A 21,070-nucleotide genomic window follows, 5' to 3' on the forward strand; every position below is an offset into this window, starting at 1 on the left:
CACTAGCATCTCCTAAAAATTGTTGAATAAACCCCAGATTTTTAATTTTTGAAAAAAATAAAAAGGTCCATATATTTTGAATAGTAAATTCAAATAACTTTGACTATTTCCAGAGCGAGGCATACATATAACAATAGCAATAAAAATATGCAACAGAAAATTCTGAGGGTCCAAGAAAGATCATATTTGGATAACAATGTGATATTTATGGACGAAAAGCACTGTTTAAGTATTCTCAAAACACTTTAGAGAGTTTATCAGGTACATGAAGGAAACTTCCAGGAAAGAAATGTTCATTTTTCACACACAGTAATGAGTCCCACGATTTGTGGGAATTCTCAGAATGACACGGTTTCATGCAAGATGCAATTCTCACCAACTTCACCAATTAAAACTAGAGAGAAGCAAAAAGTAAATGCAATTTGAATCTCTTTTCTACCATAGGCTGTAGTACCCTCTTATGTACAGTGGACCACACTGGAATTCATCAGAGGAAACTCACAGGCACTATCGCTGATAGCTGAAAAAAATGTTGGAAGTTTTAACTTTTGCCTGTACTTTGGCAGCAAAAGATAAAACTAAGTTGAAATTGCTGTTACTTGCAAACTGGCTTTTGGAAATTTTACCCTAGAAACCTGGTCCTAGAAGCCCTGAGTCTGTTCTCCTTTAAAATATAAGGAGTATGAATTTCCTTTATGGATATTCTGGGATTTAATATGTGCCAAGATTTACTAAATTTTCATCAACTTTTGCTCAAAATTAAACCTAAAAGACAAAAAAAAAATGGCTTTATTAGCCCCTTGTTTTAAACTACCGTATCATATGAAAAGCAACAAGAGGCCTCCATCTTCACAGCCTAGCATGCATTTGTCTACTAACACAGCTTGAGCAGGCTCCAGGAGATAGCAGCACCAGCACAGGTGAAAAGGCCAACACAAATGGCCAGCTCTCTGCTGGCTGAGAACCAAGAACCCATTTTTTTAGTAACTTGCACCAAGATGCAGAAAGGAAGTAGGAACTAGAAAAAACTGCAAGGAAGAGGGGAAAAAAGAGGCATTTTTTTAATATTGAAATGTTCTCTTCATTTTTTATATAACAAAAAAAAATTAAAAAGAAGATATTGAGCATTTTTCAGATATTTATTACCCAGCTTTTCACTGAGCCATAGCTCCCTGACATTTTAAATTAAAGGTAGGCTGATAATAGTTTGAATGTATTTTACCCACAATTAACTCAAGTATGTCAAAAATTCACAGCTAAATAAAATAAATAAATATTTAGTTTAAAACCAAACCAAAAACAAAAACCCAAACACATTCCGTGTGAAGTCAGAACACCAAAACTGTAGAAAAGGCATTAAGGAGGGAAGACAGCAGAAAGTAGGAAGGGAAATCCAACGTGTTTTAAATACTAGTATTTTCTGACTAATCATTTGAATTGCCTTGACTGTAGCTCTTTAATGACATTCTACTAAGGTAAATCAGGCCCACATGGTTTAGCTTACTGTATCTATCACCATCTTTTAAATTCCCGAGGCAAAGAATGCATGTAGTAATCTGTGTGCATATGCACACGCTTCTCAGTGTTGTTGTGCATCCTGTTTTCCTCTTGTCAGATGCCTGTTCAAGTAGCTCAGCTGAGAAGAGCTGCATGAGTGTTTGGCTGAACAGGTAACAGAAGGAGTTAGGCTTATTTACGCGGTAGGTTAAAGTTTCCAGAGAAGACTACAAAGTGTACATACATACTCTTCTAAAGAAAAGGAGAAATTAATAAAAATAAAAGCATTCTGATGACACCTGGTGGCCACTTCACACAAGGAAGTAATTGTGTTTCATCTGAGAAAAGCAGATCAAACAGCAATGTGTTACATGTTCTTTTGGTAAGCATATCTACAGAAATGACAGCTGATATTATTATCAATTAGAATATATACTCATTGGAATATACATGTTTACATGTCTGTATATATCAAATTACTGTATTACTGGTATAGACACAGACATACTCAACAATTTTAACTATTAAAGACAAAACCTGTTTTTCTGTACCATAAAATAGAAGTAAGCATGCTGGAAGTATTTCAGCTCAATCCTGTAAGACACATGAAACCAACTTTCAGTTTTGATTTTCCAGCTCAGTTGCTTAAATAAGGCAGAGGGTGATGGGGGAGAAGAACGGTGGAAGCGGGGGGGCTGCCTCGCACCTGGGTGCACGTGGAAGGGCTGTGTGCGATAGATGCTGTCCCTAATCCCTTCCACAACACGTTAGTCCTCCAGCACACTTCAGCAAAGCGTAAGAAGCAGCCTTCACTTCTTTGTACTGCTGGATGTCTAACAAAAAGAAATTAATATCCATCATTAGAAATTAGTATAACAAGGTGATAGCTGTACCCAGTTCTCAGCTACAGGGGGGATAAAATCCTAACACGCAGGGGAAAAGCTGCATGTCAAATCACACCTTTTCTCCTTAATGGTTGCTTATAATATGTGCAAGCAATCACAATAGTGCTGCCATCTCCTCTGCAACACATAGGGGGATTTTTTTCCCTGACAACCTTAGACGATCATCACTAAGACTTAAACCACGCATAGCTGTGCAAAGCTTGGCTGCCTCCATAATAACTGTTATTTGCTTTCAGGTGAACAAACCCATGCTTCAGCTGAAGTCGCTGAACACCTTTTAAAGCTACGTACTTCTGCACTCTGAACAGTTCAGGGGGTTACCATTGAATTTTATTCTAATTTCCATCACTGTTCATGTCAAGATGGAAACGAATACAAGACAGCAATGGGAGGTGTACAGGTTTGACGGTGGCATCGTTGAGTCCAAGCACTGGGAATATGAGATGATACAAAAATTATTCAGGACTTCTGTGGTGCCTGTGACGCCAGTCAAGAGTTACTATTATGGCACAACATGGAGCCTCTTCCCTTCCCCATCCTCAAGCCCTTCACCAGAGCTAAGCCATGTAGCTGCAAAAAGTGCCTTTACTCCAGCAGAAGACAGAACTGAGGCTGAGAGCAGAGCAGGCTCCCACCTCTCCCCAGCAAAACACACTCCTGGTCAGCAGATGGAGAGTGGAGGCGAATGAGGGAGGAGGCAGTGCTACGGCAAAGGGCTCTGTACATGCGGGAGAAGGGAACTGGGGGATGCCAGAGCAGCATCCACTTTGTATCGTGGGCCGTACAGTGAAATTACATCTCTCCAGGATGGGTCCTAGCCAGGCAGAATTGAAGGAGGGAAGGAGTTGAGGAGAAGGGACAGCCCCTTGCTGACACCACCATCACCTATAAAACCCCCATTTACCTCTTGTCCAAAGCATTCACACTACTGATACTTTGGGAACAAATACCATGAAGGTTTCAAATGCCACTGCTTATCAATAGTACCCATTTCCCCCCATGTCTATTTGTTTCAATGTAACAAATTTGCTGCATACTTAAATCAGTCCCTGAAATTCAGCTATGTTCAGAACTAGCAATATGCCTCAGCGCGTGCACAGTGTCAGCAGGATCCCTCCGACGCTTGACGTGAGGCACATGTGTTCAAGTGCATCCCCGAACAAGGAGTCACCTGGCAATTAAAATTTCCATTTCTCCTGCAGGAACGGTGCATGCAGCGCAATGTCAGGAACAGTTGTGCTGGGGACCTGATGGCTTCCCTAATACCTACAAAAATTATGCAGCTTCATTCTGTTACATCTAAGAGCTGCACCTTGCTTACTAGTTTGCTGTTACTTGGGTATCTAGTGTGCAAAATCTAATGATTTTGAAGCACACCGTGTAACAGCTACACAGGACTGCAGTGTATTTCCTTCAGTTGTTGGTTTATCACAAACTCGAATCTCTGGTCAGCGCCCATGCCATCAAACAGCTCCCTGGGAAACATCAGCGACGGAGCCCAAAGTGAGGGGAGCCTCCTCCTCTCCCCGGAGCCTGGCAGCCACACAGAGCCACTGCTAATCTGGCTGGCGGCTGGCCTCATTGGGGTGGCACCGTAGCCCTCCTCCTCCACAGGCTGGGAAGACATGTGCTGGTCAGCTTGGTGGCCTCAGCTGTTGCCTCCTGCTCCCCAAGCCCCTCCTGGGCAGGCAGCCCAGCACACTGCCGGACCCTGCCTGGATGCAGTTCCTGGCATCGCAGGAGGTCACAGCAGGACCTCGCAGCAGGACCACGCGGTGCCTCCCCAGGTGAGGGGACCTCGGGAGCTGGGTCAGGGCTACAACTTGTGCGTGTGGCCTCTGTATCTCCTCGATACATCGCTCTCTCTTGGGAACGCATTAGGAGAGTGTTATTGCTAAAAATACTACTAATTCCCTGAAAAGCACAGAGTTAAAATCAATCCCACAAACTTTCCTGCGATCAATAGGTTTTAATGAACACAGAAAACATACTCTGTGGCAACCATGGGCAACTACCTGGAGACGGAGCTAGAGTAAGAAATTACACCTGTTCCAACACTTTCCTGGGAGAAAAAATTGACATATTGCTAAGTAGGCTATCGCTCAGCTCAAACGTCCCCAGGATCTGAGGGACCACAAGCTCAACCTCATGGGCGACCCGCGTGGTGATGTGTCACGGCAGAGCGCAGCCCAGACACAAGGTCAGCTTTCCCCATCGCAGGCAGGGCAGCGTTTTGGGGCTGTGCCCTCAGCTGACCCAGCAGCCCGAACTGCACACCCAGCCCGTCCATCTGATGGAGCAACACGGGCGCAGAAAGCGGACTGCCAGCCAAAGAGGCTGCCTCCTACAGCGAAGGGCGCTGGCGTAGCCCGTTTTTCTGTCAGGTGGTAAAAAGAATATTTAACCCTGTGTTCCAGTCATCAATAGTCACTTTCCTGGTCTTCTTCCTGGGAAAACACTTTTAACAAGTGCTACAGGACTTTTTTTTCCTAGCTGTAATCACAGAATCACAGAATTTCCAGAATCTAATATCTGATATTATTTCTATAAACTCAACAACACAGATTTTACTGGTTAAACCACTGTAATAGCACAAATCACAGCAATACAAATATGCAAAGGTTCTTATTACAACCATTATACTTTTCTCATCAAACTCATTCTGCATTTTTGTGCTAAGGAGATCTAAGTATTCTTAAATGCATGTGCAATGGAAAAAAAAAAATAGCCCTTTAATGGCTATGAATTCCTCACAAAATCCTTGCCCCGCCCTCCCAAGCACTTGGACTCTCAATTACTTAGTAGGCATCCTAATGCCACTACCTGTGTTTGAAATGACTCAAATATCTACAAACAGCTCAACCCAACTGAAGTCACTGGGATCAGGGCGTTTGAAAGCAAAGATATTTCTTTAGGTGCTTAAAAAGGACTCAGAAAGTAATGTCAGATATCCAGGTTTCATTATTTTATTCTCAAAACTTTGTCATTCAGAATTGAACTAAATGACAAAAAATCACAGTTTTGTAATTAAAATTAGGTTTTTTGATTTTGAAAACTCAACAATTAAGAATACTTAGCTACATTAATTATGCCTTCTCCAGAATGCTTCAAAAGAAAAACTAAGTTATATTAGACTATTTTTAAAAATTTGTAGATTTTGAAAGTGCCCAATTATAAATGAAAAAAGAACTACAGAATAAAGGTAGCAAATGCACAAATTCAATGCTATTAAAAGGCAGACACACGAGATCTCATGTATCTTGTGCCATTTGTAAAAAGGTTGTTTTATTATCAGTGTAACTAATCACAATGAAGCCATCTCTTACAACCAAAGACATTATAATGAATTTTCTTTACAGCTACAGAGAAATGGGATTTGCTGTTCCATATCAAACTAGAACAGGCTGTATAAATTCTTCTTCATATTTATTGTTAAATGTAATTTTTATCTATAAAATCAGCCATGAAATATTAAAAACTGAAACAACAGAATTTATATCCTTTACTTAATTTAGTTTAAACGGTCTATTCACTAAAGAGACGGAAAAAAAAGGTTACATATGTATTATAGCGCGCCCTCCCCTCTCCCCCCTAAGCGGTTCCATTATAAACCCCCTAGATTTTGGAATTTATAACTTGGCTGTAAAAATTCACTTCATACTTAGAGCTGGTATACTTTTCCTTTTACAAATTAAAAAAAAAAAATCTGTTCCAGGAGGAGGGCAAGAAAGGATGTGAGAGAACAGAAGGAGAAAAGCAATCAGACTAAAAATTTTAATGCTTAGCCACTTACATCAGTAAATAAGGGCCATCTACTGTAATTCAGACCCATCTTCCACCCCAAGGAACCAGTGGGAGATGGTCAGCTGGCTGCACCACAGCTCCTGGGCAGATGGGTGCCAGGTACTGACCTCCAGCTGCTGCTGACCTGGGCCAGGTTCAGGCTGGCAGACTGGGGAGGAAAACCTCCCCGTCCTACTGCTATCTCCTGGAGTCATCTGTACAACTGGGAATTGGATGAATCCCAAATGAGTGAGAACAGCAAGAAGCATTAAAATCATCTGCATCAGAGAAAAGACAAGACAAAACAAACCAGCACATCTTAAAAATGAACAATAGACAAAATAGCATGTAAAAAGGGTCTTCTCCCAATTAAAAGACCTAAGACTCCAGAATTGAGGAACTGGAGACTGGACAACATATAGCACAATGAAAACTGCAACATAAAGGTGCCAAAAACCCATCAGAAGTTCATGGAAGCCAAAAGATTAAAGGGTATAAAAAGGGCTTTATTTAATACAGCACGGAAAACAATTCATACATAAGAAGGTAGATTCCAAAATGAAGCATGAAACAAGCCAACAAGAGACAAGCAACCTATGACCTTGAAGTGTAGGCTACAACCTAGGCTATTTCCTACTACCAATATCTTAATTTCAGCTTTCCCCTAGAGCACAACAAAAAGCACAAAAGCAAAACATACCTTCACTTTCAGAGTCCCCATTTTATGGTCTGAAAGGAATAGAAAGAAGTAGCAAGGGAGCGAAACCCTGCTTTGGTTCTCACAATGCAGCTGGTGCATTGGTCAAGCTGGCAGGAGCAACAAGCAAGCTACGCTGGGTGGCTGCCTGCAGTCACTGCCTCAGGGGCGCAAGGCATGCTGGCAAACACCCGAAGTAGTCCAGAGATGCTCACAGCTGCCCCAGGTGATGCTGCACTCCTTTGTTTAGAGGAAACAAAGGCCACGGGTTCAAACATAGCCTTTATTTAGTCCGTAACTAGCTTTGTTCATCAGAAAAAGTGCTCTCTTTAATTCTTTAACTACAGTCCACTAGGCCAATGTACATAGTTTGCAACCCATCCCTGGAACAATACAAACAAGTAATGTTTACAAATTCATTGGTTCTCTACAGTGATTCAGGTTTGGAGGTGGTCATTATCGAAAAAATAGCCTTCATGCAAAGATGCTTTGCTGAACTAAATTAATCTGGCACACACGGACTGCAGTGGATATTTCCAAAATATGTATGAACAAAAAAAAAAGGCAGTAGAAATACATTACCTACACATCCTCCTGCCACACACTCAAAAAAGATACATGAGCAAAAAGAACGACAAAGTAAGAATTTTAAGGATCTAGTAGACATTGCTACCATCATTATTTTGATATCATAATTTGATTTGCAATAGAGATGAATAGTGGGGAGCAAGACAAAAGAATGAGAAAGTTGGTGCTCTGTGACAAACATATCCTTAAAACAACCAGACTCAACAGCAAAGGCTGCATTTGTAAAATCAGTTGCCAGTTTATGGAATTTATGACAGATCACCAATACAAGAAAGATGAAGGAAAATGGAAGGCTGAACGAGGCAACAAGGATGCTCTAAGGGTTCCGGTGGTCCTATGGAACAAAAATCTGCACTCGATTCCCAAAATTCAACAGTCCAAAAATTGCTTAAGCCTGTACCAGCAGGGATGTCAGGCACTACTGAAGTGCTCAATGTCAAGCTTTAAAATGTCTGGATCAGTGAGATCTGCAGTCCTGAGTTAGGTACTGGTATCTCACATATAACAGAGAGAGAGAAGACATAAAACAGGTCGTGCTCAACCCACACGGGACAGCTTCCTTCAGGTAGAGGAGAAAGACAGCAAGCACAAGTTCTGAACCCAGAAAAGGAGAGCTGTTGGGTCTAGCAACCTGGACAAAAGGAAGAAGACACTGACTCTGCAGAGCTACTACCACACTGTTTACCTCTCACGAAATCTGGAGAGCCTTGTTCTTGCACCTATGGCATGCCAGCTGTCCCAGCGTCCTGAAGCAGGCACCTAAGCAAAGCCCCCTCCTCCAAAACTACTGGAGCTGCCAGGTAACGTGATGTCCCCTACTTCTGGAAGGAGCAGAGCCTCAAGCCTGCGTATCTCATGCAGGGATTAGTAAATTTTCGTGATGATTCAGTAAAATCCACATTCACTCTAAAAGTATTTTTATTTTTTATGTTAAAAAGTGCACAGGCACTAATATTATTTCTATTACAATTCGTTATATTTATTTATGTTAAAAATGTATTCGTTACAAAAACAGGTATTGACCAAACGTAAGCAAACACATACTAGTTGTTCTACCCTTCAGCTCTTACTTAGGGGAAAGACATTGAAAGTGCATTAGGAGCACTTTAGAGAACTGTTCAAACAAATATGTATCTAAAAGAAAAACCTCAACAATATTGCATTTAATAATAAAGCATATTTTACAAAGTACTGGAATTTGGGAGAGTACTAGTCTTGAAGATGTTCCTTTAAATTACCCTTATTTGGAATGACTGGCATGACTGCATTATCTATACATTTTTACACTGCTTTATCCAGCCAGCTGTCTAAATCATTAAAAATACCCAGGACTGAACTTCAGTTTGACCTGCAGTGACTCCTGTATGTATTCTCAAAATTAACACAAGCACTGAATGCTACTAATCTTCAACTTGTAATAACTGATCAAAGAATACTGCCCTGTAATTCACTACAAGCTAAAATCATAGTGCTGAATTGTGCATTTTCAATCAAGTGGTTTATAGCTCTAGATTTAAAATGCAAAGTTTCCATTATATTTAATAATTAAAATGCATGCTGTGTTATGGTTACATTTGGTGGCTGGATTAGTAGTACCCCAACTGAGTTAAACAATGCCTTTTTCCTATTAGAGTTCATATTACCATATTATCTATTTGTTTAAGAAAAGGAAGGAAAAAAGCACAGCAAGGAAGAAGGAATAAAAAAGAAATATGAATATCAAACATACCGAAAGACAGTGAGGACCAAGACAGCAAGAAGACCTGGTATCAGCAAAATCTATGCTAGCTGAAAGCAGAAAAGCTGAAATATCTGTGCATTTAAAGTATGAAAAATTTTTTAAGAAAAAGAATATTCTCCCTTTGCCAATAAGGTTTCTCATTCAAAGTAAAAGATTTAAAGCTCAGTCTGTTTTTGTAGATGCAGTCTCCACAAATTTAGGGAATACAGACATCACTGTCAAAGAGCGGACTCTCTCAGGCTGTCAACTTCTTAATCAGGGTCTGACTTCACTGGAAAGTGTGAAATTATGTAATTATTTATGCTTGGCAATTCTGATGGTTTAGACAATTCCAGCACTATGAACATCTTTATAAAGGAAAATTCCTACTGCAATTTTATTTTAGGGCATATACCATTCTTTTTTTCTGTGCTTTCTAGGTGGTTTATTCAAACAAAATTTAAATATTACGTGAAGTATTCCTCCTCTCCCAAAAGAGATACCATTGAGCTTAGAAACATAATTTACAAGGATGAAAAATAATTTTAAAATAAAATTAAAAAGAAACCATGGCCCCAGTGACATCAAGTGATGTTTTCTCAGCACTGACAGTTAGATTATGTGTCATCCAAAACTCTGTAATTACAAGTCTAATGACCTTTGAGTACTTATAACAAATGTATAAATAAAATATTATTTGACCCCATACAAACACACACTCCTTATATTCCTGCACTTCCATGCAACACTTAAGTATAAACTTCAGAGATTAACTTTGTTTTCAAGTATATTTTAATTATCTTGGTATCAGTAGCAGATTTGAAGAGAGGCTTGTGTGCCCAAAAGCTTGCCTACTTCTCCATCTATAGTTGTTGGTGTAATGTATGACCTCTGCCTGTATGCCGCCTCCTCAGAAATCGATCCCCTGATAGGGTACATACCCTTTGCATACAAAATACAAAGGTATCTCTGAAAAAAAAAACCAAAAAACCAAAAAAACACCCACGTTTATTCAACACTACCTCAAAGTATCGGCAACATCTAAAATCATGATGGTGTGAACAAAAGAGAAGCTATTCCTACAAGTCAAACTCCACCTGCGAAGCTCAGCATGTTTTTTACCTGGAAATGGAAACTGAGTACCCTGAACAGAGCTGGCAAAATGCATTGTCAGGTTTTTACTTCTCCTCTCCAAACAACTGCCTATTGTACTTTATAACCTTGTGCCCAAGAAGGATTCTTGGCTTTGGAGAGAAGGAGCTCCTTATGTCTCATCAGATGTTTGCTCCGAGCAGCAGAAGGGACACCTCCAATGTCAGACCTACACCACCTTTCTCTTCAGTCTCTTCCTCTCCTTCCTTCCTCAGGTTGCCATCCCTATTGCAAACTCCTTGGGTGACACGAAGAAATCAGACAGGGACCAAAGCCTACATACAACCCTCTGCAGATATCATCAGAGGCACACACAAAGAAGTCAAAGAAAATACTTGTCAAGAATTTTCAAGCTACCTTGACTTAGAATGACTCTCAAATTCACAAGTCCGTAGCTTCGACAATTTTAAAGTCTAATCAGAAACAACTGGAAAAAAAAAACCTGTTTCTTCGTACAACATATCTGCAAAGCTCCTGGTACCAACAAGTAACAACACTGTATTACAAAACCTCTGCTCAAAAACCCAAGCTTTGTTTTTTGGGGTAAGATTTGGACAAAAAAAAAAAAATCAGTTTTATTTCTTTGGTTTTGTATGCACAAATTATGAGATGGAGAGCTTGTGTCAGGTCCTGATTTTGATCATTTTGACACAAATTGAAAAAATTCTGTTAAACTAAATGGAGATATTCTGATTTATAGTCAGGTAAATGACATCAAATTCTAGTCCAAGGTTTTCTTTCCTTCCTGATTAAATTACATTAATGTACACTCAAAACAAATCAACTACTGCTAGTCCTACTATTTTTTCAGCAGAATAACTTAACTGTTAACAAAACACCACATACACATATACATGAAGTCACCAGGGTTCTGATATCTGCCATCTATCTGAAGCCTCACAATAACAAGGCTTATAGCAACATTATAGTATGTAGGCACCAACATACCGCCCTAAATGCAGGACAGAAGTGAACTTGCTTCCTATAAGGACCTATAGGCCACTGGTTTTCCCTAAAATATTTTTTATTAGCCTGATACGTATATGAGAGATCAAAAAACGCAGCACACTGTCTTCTTACATGGAACGCACCAGGAAAAGGCCCAAAAACGAAATACTGCAGCTTCACATTGCTAAAAGGTTTGACATAGTATTTATAGCCATATTACCCCTAATTAGCAGTTTAAGCTTGTTAACAAGAAAAGTTCTTTTCATTTAAGGTAAACAGGAATTATCTTTCCATTGTATAGGTAAAACTTGTAAATAGCACAGCTCATGAATTCTAAGATGAGAGTAACTATGAAACTATTCATTAAGGCTTGGGTTATAAATTCAAAACATGAAGCATAACATGCTTAAAGAAGAAGGTTTTATTTTTAAAAGCATTCATTAGGCTCTCATCTCCAAGCCTCAAACTTGTAAATAATTTAAAATGAAAATGTGAACAGGGAGAAAAAAAACAAATGCAATTCAAATCATTCCATTGTTGTACCAATAAAACTGAAAACAATAGAAAAGAAGTTGGCAGATTTTGAAGACAACATCCAGAAAACATTTTTATGTACTGTATCTTTGAACTTAGATATTATGCTAGCACTGGATCCAATCCAAAAGAAATTAGCTCTGACTTACAACAATCAGGCTGTGCCCAGTAAAGGATACACATGCTAAACTAGTAATTTTTAGTATTCATTGCACTTTATTCTGCAGCTGCCAAAGCAAAAAAACCCAAGCTGCAGCTTATGGATGCTTTTAGATTTTTCATTTTTCCATTTTGACTTTTCAGAAATGTATACCCTATTAACAATTTATACGACACAAGGCAAGAACCCCCCTCCCTTTAAAGAATAAGGTAAATCTAGGCTTGATTTACACGGGGAGCATGAAAAGAAACAGCCTTTACTTCACTGGCATCGAAAACAAGAAGTGAAGAAAACAACAGTAACAATAAAACAGAAAGCAAAACACAAGGATCACTGCTGTCCTTGCTGCATATCCAGTGTCCCAAATCCAGCCTCAGTCCTGCAGAAGGTGTGTTGCACTGCAAGGAACTAGAAAAGAGCAACATTTGGCCTTTATTGAAATCTGGAGTTTGCTATGCTTTTCCCAAGTACGTGGAACAATCCAACTTAAATATAACTTATGATTTCACTTAAACATTCAGTGGAAGACAAGCACGCAACAGGCGTTTCTCCTTGCTAACAGACCACACGGGACTGCAAAACACGGTATTTCCATGCCATGGTTCTTGGGGAGAAAGATGGGCATGTATGCTGGCCATCCCATGAACATCAAGACATGCTCCTCAGAAGCCTTGAGCTTACTGCCCGCATCTCCCACACCAGGAAATCAGATGCTTTTCGGCCATGCAGCATTTCCTGCGCGGGTGCAGAACGCGAGCAGGAAACCCAGCACTTCCAGCGAGCTCTGGGCGTACAGCAGGCGTGCGACTCGGCTACAGCACACACACCTTACAGCCAGCGCGGCGCTTCGTAGAGGTATCAAGCCCCCCAGGCAGGACACGAGCAGCGGGTCCGATGCTTCCTCACGTGAACTGAGACCGCTAGGTCACCCTTGTTCACGCTTTTCCCTCCAGCACAGAAGTGGGTGCTGCCAACACGCTACACACCACCAGTACAGGGAAAGTATGCAAGCCTCCTCCTGCCAAGGCGTGTCTTAAAACCAGCTCTGGGTGGACTATCTCATACGTTTATAGCAAATGTTTATAGCAAACATGTTCTACTAACTTATCAAAAGCAAACAAACCCCACCAAATGGAAACAGGGGCATGCCACAACCTCTTCCAGAGTAAGCCCAAGCTTGAAAACCTGCCTTAAGAGAGAACTCACATGTGAAGCAGAAGTATAAAGACATACAGGAGCTCTTAAGGCCATCCAAATGGCACCAGAACAGTTTGTTTCTGTCTCTGTGTAAATGAGAACTCTTCTGAGAGCCTCCATGCTTTCAAACTTCTTGCTGGAATGTTTCCTACAAAAATATTTGTATACCACATTATTGTATAGATTCCCTAACAAAAACATCACACAAAACAATGATTTCTATATAAATTGATAACTTAATATTACTATTTGGACAAGTTTTGTTACACCTTGTAATTGTAGTGAATTTTGACATCTATATGCATTTTTTAAATCTTTGTACCTGTATTTTGAGAGACTTTTGAAATATCAAAGATTGGTCTAAGGACAGCAATAAACTTTTTAACTACAATGAGACAAAGAAAGACCAGACAGGAAAGCATCTATATGTATGTTTGCAGCAAAACAGTAATCTATAGACATGTATACATCCAGATCTAGACACTGAAATACTGCGTACTCTTAACTACTCTGCGTGCCTCCTCCTCAGGCATTACATATGCCACACACACACCAAATTATATTTTTAGACTCAGAATGGCAGAGGCAATTAAAATTTATGCCTGTATCGCTAAGGACCAAAGGACACTCAGAACATCTGCAGCCTCCCAGCCCAGTTAAATACAACCCATAATGTTATAGACACTAGTTCAGTAGTAGGCCAGACTACTCAAAAAAAAGTCAGCCTTCTGTAGAACAAGCAAACTAAACAAAGCAAAAAATCAGCAATCAACAACTCTGTTAATGCAGGACTGGAAAGCAGTCATGAGTCACACAAACAAGCATTTTACTTCTGGAACATCATTACTGCCTGTTTCTAAATGGCACTTGGGTTATTTCTTTGTAAAGAAGCTGTCCTGGTTTGGACTAGGACAGAACCAATTTTCCTTTCAGTGCTTTTTCCTTTCAGCTAAGTCTCTTCTAAGTAACTGCACTTTCTGAAGCTGACTACATGTTTTTCACACAGTGTCTGCTTCTAGGATTGATAACGCTCAAAGTTTATAGTTATTACTAAGGTAATGGTAGGGATGTTGTGCAGAAAGGCTCTTGCTTATACTTATTCCTATAGAAACCAAGGTCACTGCTAAATTCCTCATGGTCCACAAGGGAAAGGCCTGTAAAAGAGTCGCACTTGTGGGGAGGAGTGGACAGGGCAGGTGACCCAAAATCGACCAGTGAAGTATTCCATCCCACACATGTCATTCTCACTTTAAAGCTAAGGGATCACAAGGGTCTTGCTCTCTTCTTCTATGACCACCTGTGACGGACAGAGTTTGTATGCCTTAAACAACTTGTTTGACAACTCTGGCTGGAGGAGAGTATGCATACTACAGAGGCCTGCAAGTCTGGCAAGAGATAAGGGTCTTGGGAACAGAACAATACCCCTGCTGTGCCTTAATTGTTGTGATTTACAACTCTGGCTGGAGGAAGAGATAAGTCCTGCGGAGGCGGGATGGTATCTTTTCCTTGGGGCCAGCCTACATGTGCAACAACTTTGCAAGGCCTCAGCCACACTTGTGCAGAAGCGGGGTCATACAGCGGACACCACAACTAGGGGATCACGACCACCAGACACCCCCTGGGGGGCCACCGACTCATTTTGAGAACAATCAAAAAAAATCATTTTGAGAACAAACTACAAAGCGCAGGCGTCCCAATTAGCATGGGAAGCGAGCAAAGGGGGGGAGACAAGAGGGATGTTACCACCCTCTCCTATCTCGCATGCAAATGACCTAAAGTATTTAGACCTTCTCACTTGGGATGCTGGCGCGCGCTCCCGCCCGCCACCTGAGGACCGATCCTGCAAGCGATTTACCAGAGGAGCAACTCTGCAAGCAACTTACCAACTCTACAGACAACGTACATCGCTGGATCCAAGGGTGGTGATCTCTCTTTCTCTCTCTCATAGTCTCTATCCTCTTTCTCTTTTCCCTTTTCCTTTTCTCTCTTTTCTCAATGCCTTTAGAAACCCAAGACACTTACAACCATGCAACTTTCCCTGTATTAATAAATTGTTCTTAATTTCATACCAGTTATTTGGTGTCGTTTCACCTTAATTTACTCCAAGGGATTTATGAACTAGTTGCGACCAGGTCGTAACACCACCATCCGAAGAGGACTCTGTCTGGTTTTCCTGCCTTCGATCCCAATCTGTACATTCCTGAATCTAGTTCCCGGCTGCTGCTGAGTCCAGTCCAGGACTTCCCGGAGCCTGCCCTGCAGCGCCAATGATCATCATTGTCATGGAGGGAGCTCCATCTTGGTTTTGTATACATTAAACTTTTTTCCATTATTATTATTATTATTATTATACTCTATTATTATTATACTCTTTTTCATTGTTATTGTTTATTAAAACTGTTTTAACTTTCCAACCCGTAAGTCTCTCTCCCTTTTCTCTTTTCCTTCCCCTTCTGGGGGAAGGAGAGGGTTAATAGAGACCATCTGCCATCTGTTTAATGGCCAGCCCAGCTTTAAACCTCGACAGAAGCATGTGAATTGGCTAGCACTTACTGTCCTTTTCCTTTTCATACTAAGGAAAGAAGGTAACTAGACTTCTTTCTGCTCTATAGCCACAGAATGCTGCCATTTTACAAGTTTGGGGCACAACCTTCTTTCATCTTCACATGTTGAAGAAATGACTTTAAGTAAAATAGTAAAACTTCCACGTATATTTAACATAAACACCTGGAACGGGCTATAACTCTTCTGTAACTACAGACCCTTCACTGGCAGACAGCAGAAATAGGATCACCTGAAATCATAGTTGCACAGCAGGAAGGCAGGTATGGTTCCCATTTTAAACATACAACTTATTTCTGCGAAGCAAAAGATGTCTTTGGAATTTCTGCAGGTGAGAAATTAGAGATTGCAAGAACAATGTCTTTACATTTTTTGCTTCTTCACTGGTTTTATACACACAGGCTAATGCACACTTTGAGCACAGGCCGAAACGACAAAAATAAAAAAAGTACCCAGTTTAGAAGAAAAGCAGGTACAGGTATATTTCATTTAAACTTTCATACACTTTTGTGTAATGCCGTAAGAAGGTCTACTGCAAAGGCAGACAGATCAAAGATTACACCACTCTGACGTCACCGGAGCGATCTCACGTGAACTTTGACACCCCGGGCCAGGCACCATTTAAGCGGTTTGCAATGCCACCTCCCGTGCAGCCCTGCTCCTAATCCATTCTCTCAGACACGGTTAATCCTATGCCTCTTATGAGCACTAAGCATCACCAGCAAGGCGTCCTCATTATTTCCTACGCGCATTTGTGTCCACCAAGAACCGCTGTCATTCATTCTGCTCATTCCACCCAAGTCGTTCCCTGTGGGGGCAGCGAAGCTCCCCAGGCTCCGCTGCTGCTGCCCCGGCACTGCACAGCACCGTGTCCAGCTGCACCTTTGGCAGCGGCAGAGCACTGGGCGACTGCGCTACCCCAGGCTAGCAAGGTCAACACAAAACAACACCCTTCCGGGGTAGAAGCATAGCCAAGAGTGCTCCGCTGGCCTGCTGTTGACTATTAATCTGTCAAAATGAAAGTACTGTTTGTTTAACTCCTTATATAATGCAAAGCACAGAATAGAGACCACCATGCCTAGTGGGTAGCTTTGTGAACAATGGAGCAGCTATTCTTTCCCCATCACCACAACCTTTATTAAAAAAAAAAAGCCACTGAAAGAATAGCAGCCACTACATCTGTCAAATTGTGTCATCTTGTCTCCCCCCCCCGGTCCCTATTTCTGGTGATGCCCTCACTTCAAAAGAATAACCTATATTCCAGGATGCGCAATCTAAAAAGTGAACATCGTCATTCCAACATGCACCATAATACTGCAGCATTAATTTGAATGAATGACAAGACCAGACATATCTTTAACCAATGGTTTTATTTGAGCGATGGATCATCCATCCAGTGCAGCCTTTTTGTTCCCCCAAGAAAGAGAACATTTAAATTCTAAACCATCTTAGGAAATTCAAATGTAGGAGCCGCTCAACAGTTCCAGTTCAACCACATTTCATACACCAATCTGTCTGTAAATTTTAGCTCATGCACAAAACGACAAGTCTGTATACATTCAAAAGATAAAAAAAAACAATTAGGCAAAGCAAAGCTATGTTCTTCTTAATGTTGTGCACACTAATACAAAAATGCTGTTCTTCATTACAAAAGGTTTGTTTTTATGCAGTGTTGTGACTGACATCTGCTTCACACAGATCCTTTCTCCAACTAATGTTTTGCTATAAAAGGAGACAACACAGCTTAAGTTTTAAAAAAGTTGCTAACAAAGAAAACTTCGATGCAAATAAATTAGAAATTTTTGCTGCTGTTACTATACAATAGTTCCTACTGAAGAATCATAGTAAAGGATTGGCTCAGTGTTTTTAAATCAGGTCGTTTGAATTACATTTCCCAAAATGCCAATAAAACTGACATGTTTGAACATACTGAAAAAGTCACAGTCCATCACCATGCTGTCACATCAGCGCATTTGACTTTTTTTAAAATGTATGGATTATACAATTACTGCCAGGCTCCATATTTTATGTATAAAAGCTACAATCTGATTATATGTCCATGCTGAAATAATTTATGAAATAAGGGTGGAATGACTGTAATGTTACTTCTATGATGAATGTAACTTGCTGTGAATAGTCTAGGAGATTGCAGGAGAGACCAAACTAAAGCCTGTAATTGTCTTCATCGTTCATGAAGAGGTGTGACCCGGGGAAAATATAGATCCCAACATCCAAAGCTCCAGCCTCATGCAAACATCTTGATTACTGGTGTTCTGATATAGGAACGGAAAAAGAAAATTTATAGTCTTCACAGGCCAGACCTTTAGATTATTAAGGTAAGAATCACAGCGAATTACATAAATCACAGCGAATTACATAAATAAACATTTATTTAAACAAATAAATGTTTAAATTATGTATCAGTCTATTATTGTTTTGCACCATCAGCAAATCACTCCTGCCACTATTACCCTCGCACTTTTGGATTCCTATTATTTACTACTCCCTAGGTGTTACCATCATGCTTAGTAGAAGATGGACATGAATACATGACAAACCCAAGGTCTTGCAAGTCTGCATCAGGACAACTACACAAAGAAAAGAGGGTACAGGAAAACAAGAATTAAAATTACAACTATGCGACTTCCGATATCACCAATAGTTAACAGCATACAGATCACAAATTGCTTTTTCTTTTCCTTCTCCTTACCTAACACTACATTTAAGATGAACATTGTGGTTCACAGGCCTCACTAATTATTTGAAAGAGCAACAGGAAATCTGTCATAACAAATCAAATTAAGATGATAATATAGCCCTCAAAGGCCACCTAAAACATTAGTTTTGGTTTAATGATCTTTTCCACTGTAGATGCACACCTCTTTAGAAATGTATTAAGAAATTGCTACGCTATTTATGGGAACATCCTTTCCTTTGTGCAATCTCACAGGTCCCCTGCAAGTCCAAAACTCCCTAGAGACAACAAAACCATGCTGAAAATCACAAGACTGCAAGAGTGCAGAAGGTGATCATGTCTTGGAGACTGCTCTGTTCAGCAAGATAAGCAGAGAAAGGGGGAACGGCTACAACTGGTCTTTTGCTACATGTACGAACGGCTTACAACGCCCTTGCAGTCACATGCGTTGTCACTCACTGCACAACTTCTCAAGCTCATTCACACTGATGCTAAAACGACCTTTGGGAGAGGAGGGGAGAGTAAGCAAAAGTGAGGTTTGACCAGTAAAAAGCTTTCAGGGCCGAGCTGAACCACGTCAAAAGCCACGTCCTCCTGGCTGCCCGGGGGCAGGCTGCGCCACGGCCCCGGCGGGACACACCACCGTAACCCGCCGGCACCGCCCGCCACCGCCCCCGGCCCCAGCTCGCCCCGACCCCGCTGCGCCTGTGCACAGGCCGCCCTGACGGCGATCACGCACGCCGCCGCGCAGAGGCTAAGGGGCGCTGCCCGCTGCCGCCGCCAGCGTCCCCGCCCCTGTCCCCTCACTCTCCCCCGCGCTGAGGGAGGTGCGGGAAACAGCGGTAGCCGCGGGCAACCCAGCCCCGCCGCGGCCAGCCCCGCCCGCTCTTACGGCCCGCGCATGCGCAGCGGCCCCGGCGAGCCCCGCTGGGGGGGGAGCGGGGGGTGCCGCCACAGCATGCGCCCGCCGGAGCCACAACGCAGCCGGCCGGGGCACAGCTGCCCCGCCCGCCTCCCGCGGCTCGCACGCGCACCCCCGTCCGCCCCGCCGCAGCTCTCCCCACTCCCGCTGCCCGTCCCGCCACTCTCCTCTCCCCCTCGCCGGCCGCCTGCGGCAGAGCCGAAGAACAGCGGCCCGGGCCGACGCAGGCAGCCAATGGGCGCGCGGGGCGTTCTTCCCGCCCTCGGCGCCCCGGCCACTCGGCGAGCAGCGGGGGAGGGACAAGGGACGGGATTGGCCCGGCTGAGGGCTGCTGGCCGCCCGCCCACCGGGACTAAAGAAACGACGGTAGCACAGAGGCCCAAAAAGCCTGAGGGGAGACGCCAGCCTGGCCGCTGGCCCGCCACGGCGCTGCTGCCCCGTGAGCCTCCCCCGCGAGGGTCCGAAGCGGCAGCCCGCCCCGCGCCGTCGAGTGGGGGAGCGAAGCGGCCGCGTCCCGTCCGGCAATGCTTACCGCGCGGGGGGAGCCGTCCGCCTCCGCTTGTGATGATCTTGGTCACCAGTGGCGCGCCGTAGATTCGCCGATTTGCGTCACGCCCAGAGGGAGGCGGGCGGCGCACGTCACGCGGCGCCGGGGCGGGAGGCGGTGAGGCGCCGCTCGTGCGCCCGGCCTCGCGTGCCGCAGCGGGCGCGAGGGGCTGCGCCCGACGGCCGCCGCGCGGGGAGGGGGGCGGGCGCGCCGCCATCTTCCCGTGACCAGGCCTGGGGGCGGCGGCGGCGGCCGCCGTGCTGGCGCCCTGGGGCGCACCTGTCTCCTGGTGCAGCCCTGTCTGCCCGGTTCCCTCGCCGGGAGGGGCCCGGAAGACAGGCTCCGTGTTGCTGAGGGAAGGAGCGAGCCCTGAGGGGCTGCCCGGGGTCGGCGCTTACCCTCCTGGCTGGGGGTGTGCGTGCCGGTGAGGCCACAGCTCCGGGCCCCGGGCGGAGGAAGGCAGGCGGCGCTGGCAGAAGCCAGCAGATGTTTGAAGTGCTCAAAATTGGGCCTTCATTTGCGCCTGGCAAAGCCTGGTGTACGTGCGGCCTCTGCCACGGCAGCTCCTGGCGTTGGGCTGCACGATTGTAAGCTTGTGCCATGCAGGGGTGCACGTAAAACGGGTGTGTTACTGTCTCACTCCGCACGGGCAGTGCAGTGAGAGTTGGCACTAGTCCATGGGGTCGGTGTTCTGAAGGAGTAGGTAAGAATTAAGTAGATGAGACAATACACAGCAGTCATTCACTAAAGTTATCGTTTGAAGGTTATACAAACTCTCCAAGCTGTACTTTCAATATTTTTCAGAGGATGCAGTTCAGAAGATAAACAGCTGAATAAGCGGGGGGGGGGGCGGGGGGAGCGGTTTGAAAAACCCCTGATGTTTTGTAAGCTCATGAAAAAAACAGTATCAAAACGCTTCATGTCCTTTCCCCCTTTCTTAAGCTAAGTCACATGATTAGTGTAATATCAAAGCAGCGTGATCTAAAGAGTCTTTTGACATCCATGGTGGAATGCAGTTGCTTTTGCACAGTTGCTTATGATTTTGAAAATGCAGATTTACCATTTATGTTCTTACTGCACAGTATTTTTTAGTAGACAGTATCTTAGTTAAAAAGCATTTAGCATTCTTCAAGGCCATTGCAGGGGAGTGCCGGGAGGAGAGA

At 43.1% G+C, this 21,070-nt stretch overlaps 1 protein-coding gene across 3 annotated transcripts in view; it reads right to left on the bottom strand.

The window, feature by feature from the left end:
* The window catches only part of ZNF407 (zinc finger protein 407), a 351,390-nt gene extending 331,427 nt beyond the window's left edge, over positions 1 to 19,963 (bottom strand). The window contains exon 1 of one of the 3 annotated variants that reach the window (XM_068396868.1): positions 19,893 to 19,963. The gene's annotated coding sequence lies outside the window, so the exon portion shown is untranslated. Of the gene's footprint in view, positions 1 to 6,195; positions 6,283 to 19,892 lie in introns of those variants that run through there. The other 2 variants (XM_068396867.1, XM_068396866.1) reach the window with 2 other exon arrangements.
* Positions 19,964 to 21,070: the final 1,107 nt, after the last annotated feature.

Source organism: Nyctibius grandis, chromosome 3 (genome assembly GCF_013368605.1).
Source record: "Nyctibius grandis isolate bNycGra1 chromosome 3, bNycGra1.pri, whole genome shotgun sequence".
Classification (NCBI taxonomy): Eukaryota; Metazoa; Chordata; class Aves; order Nyctibiiformes; family Nyctibiidae; genus Nyctibius; species Nyctibius grandis.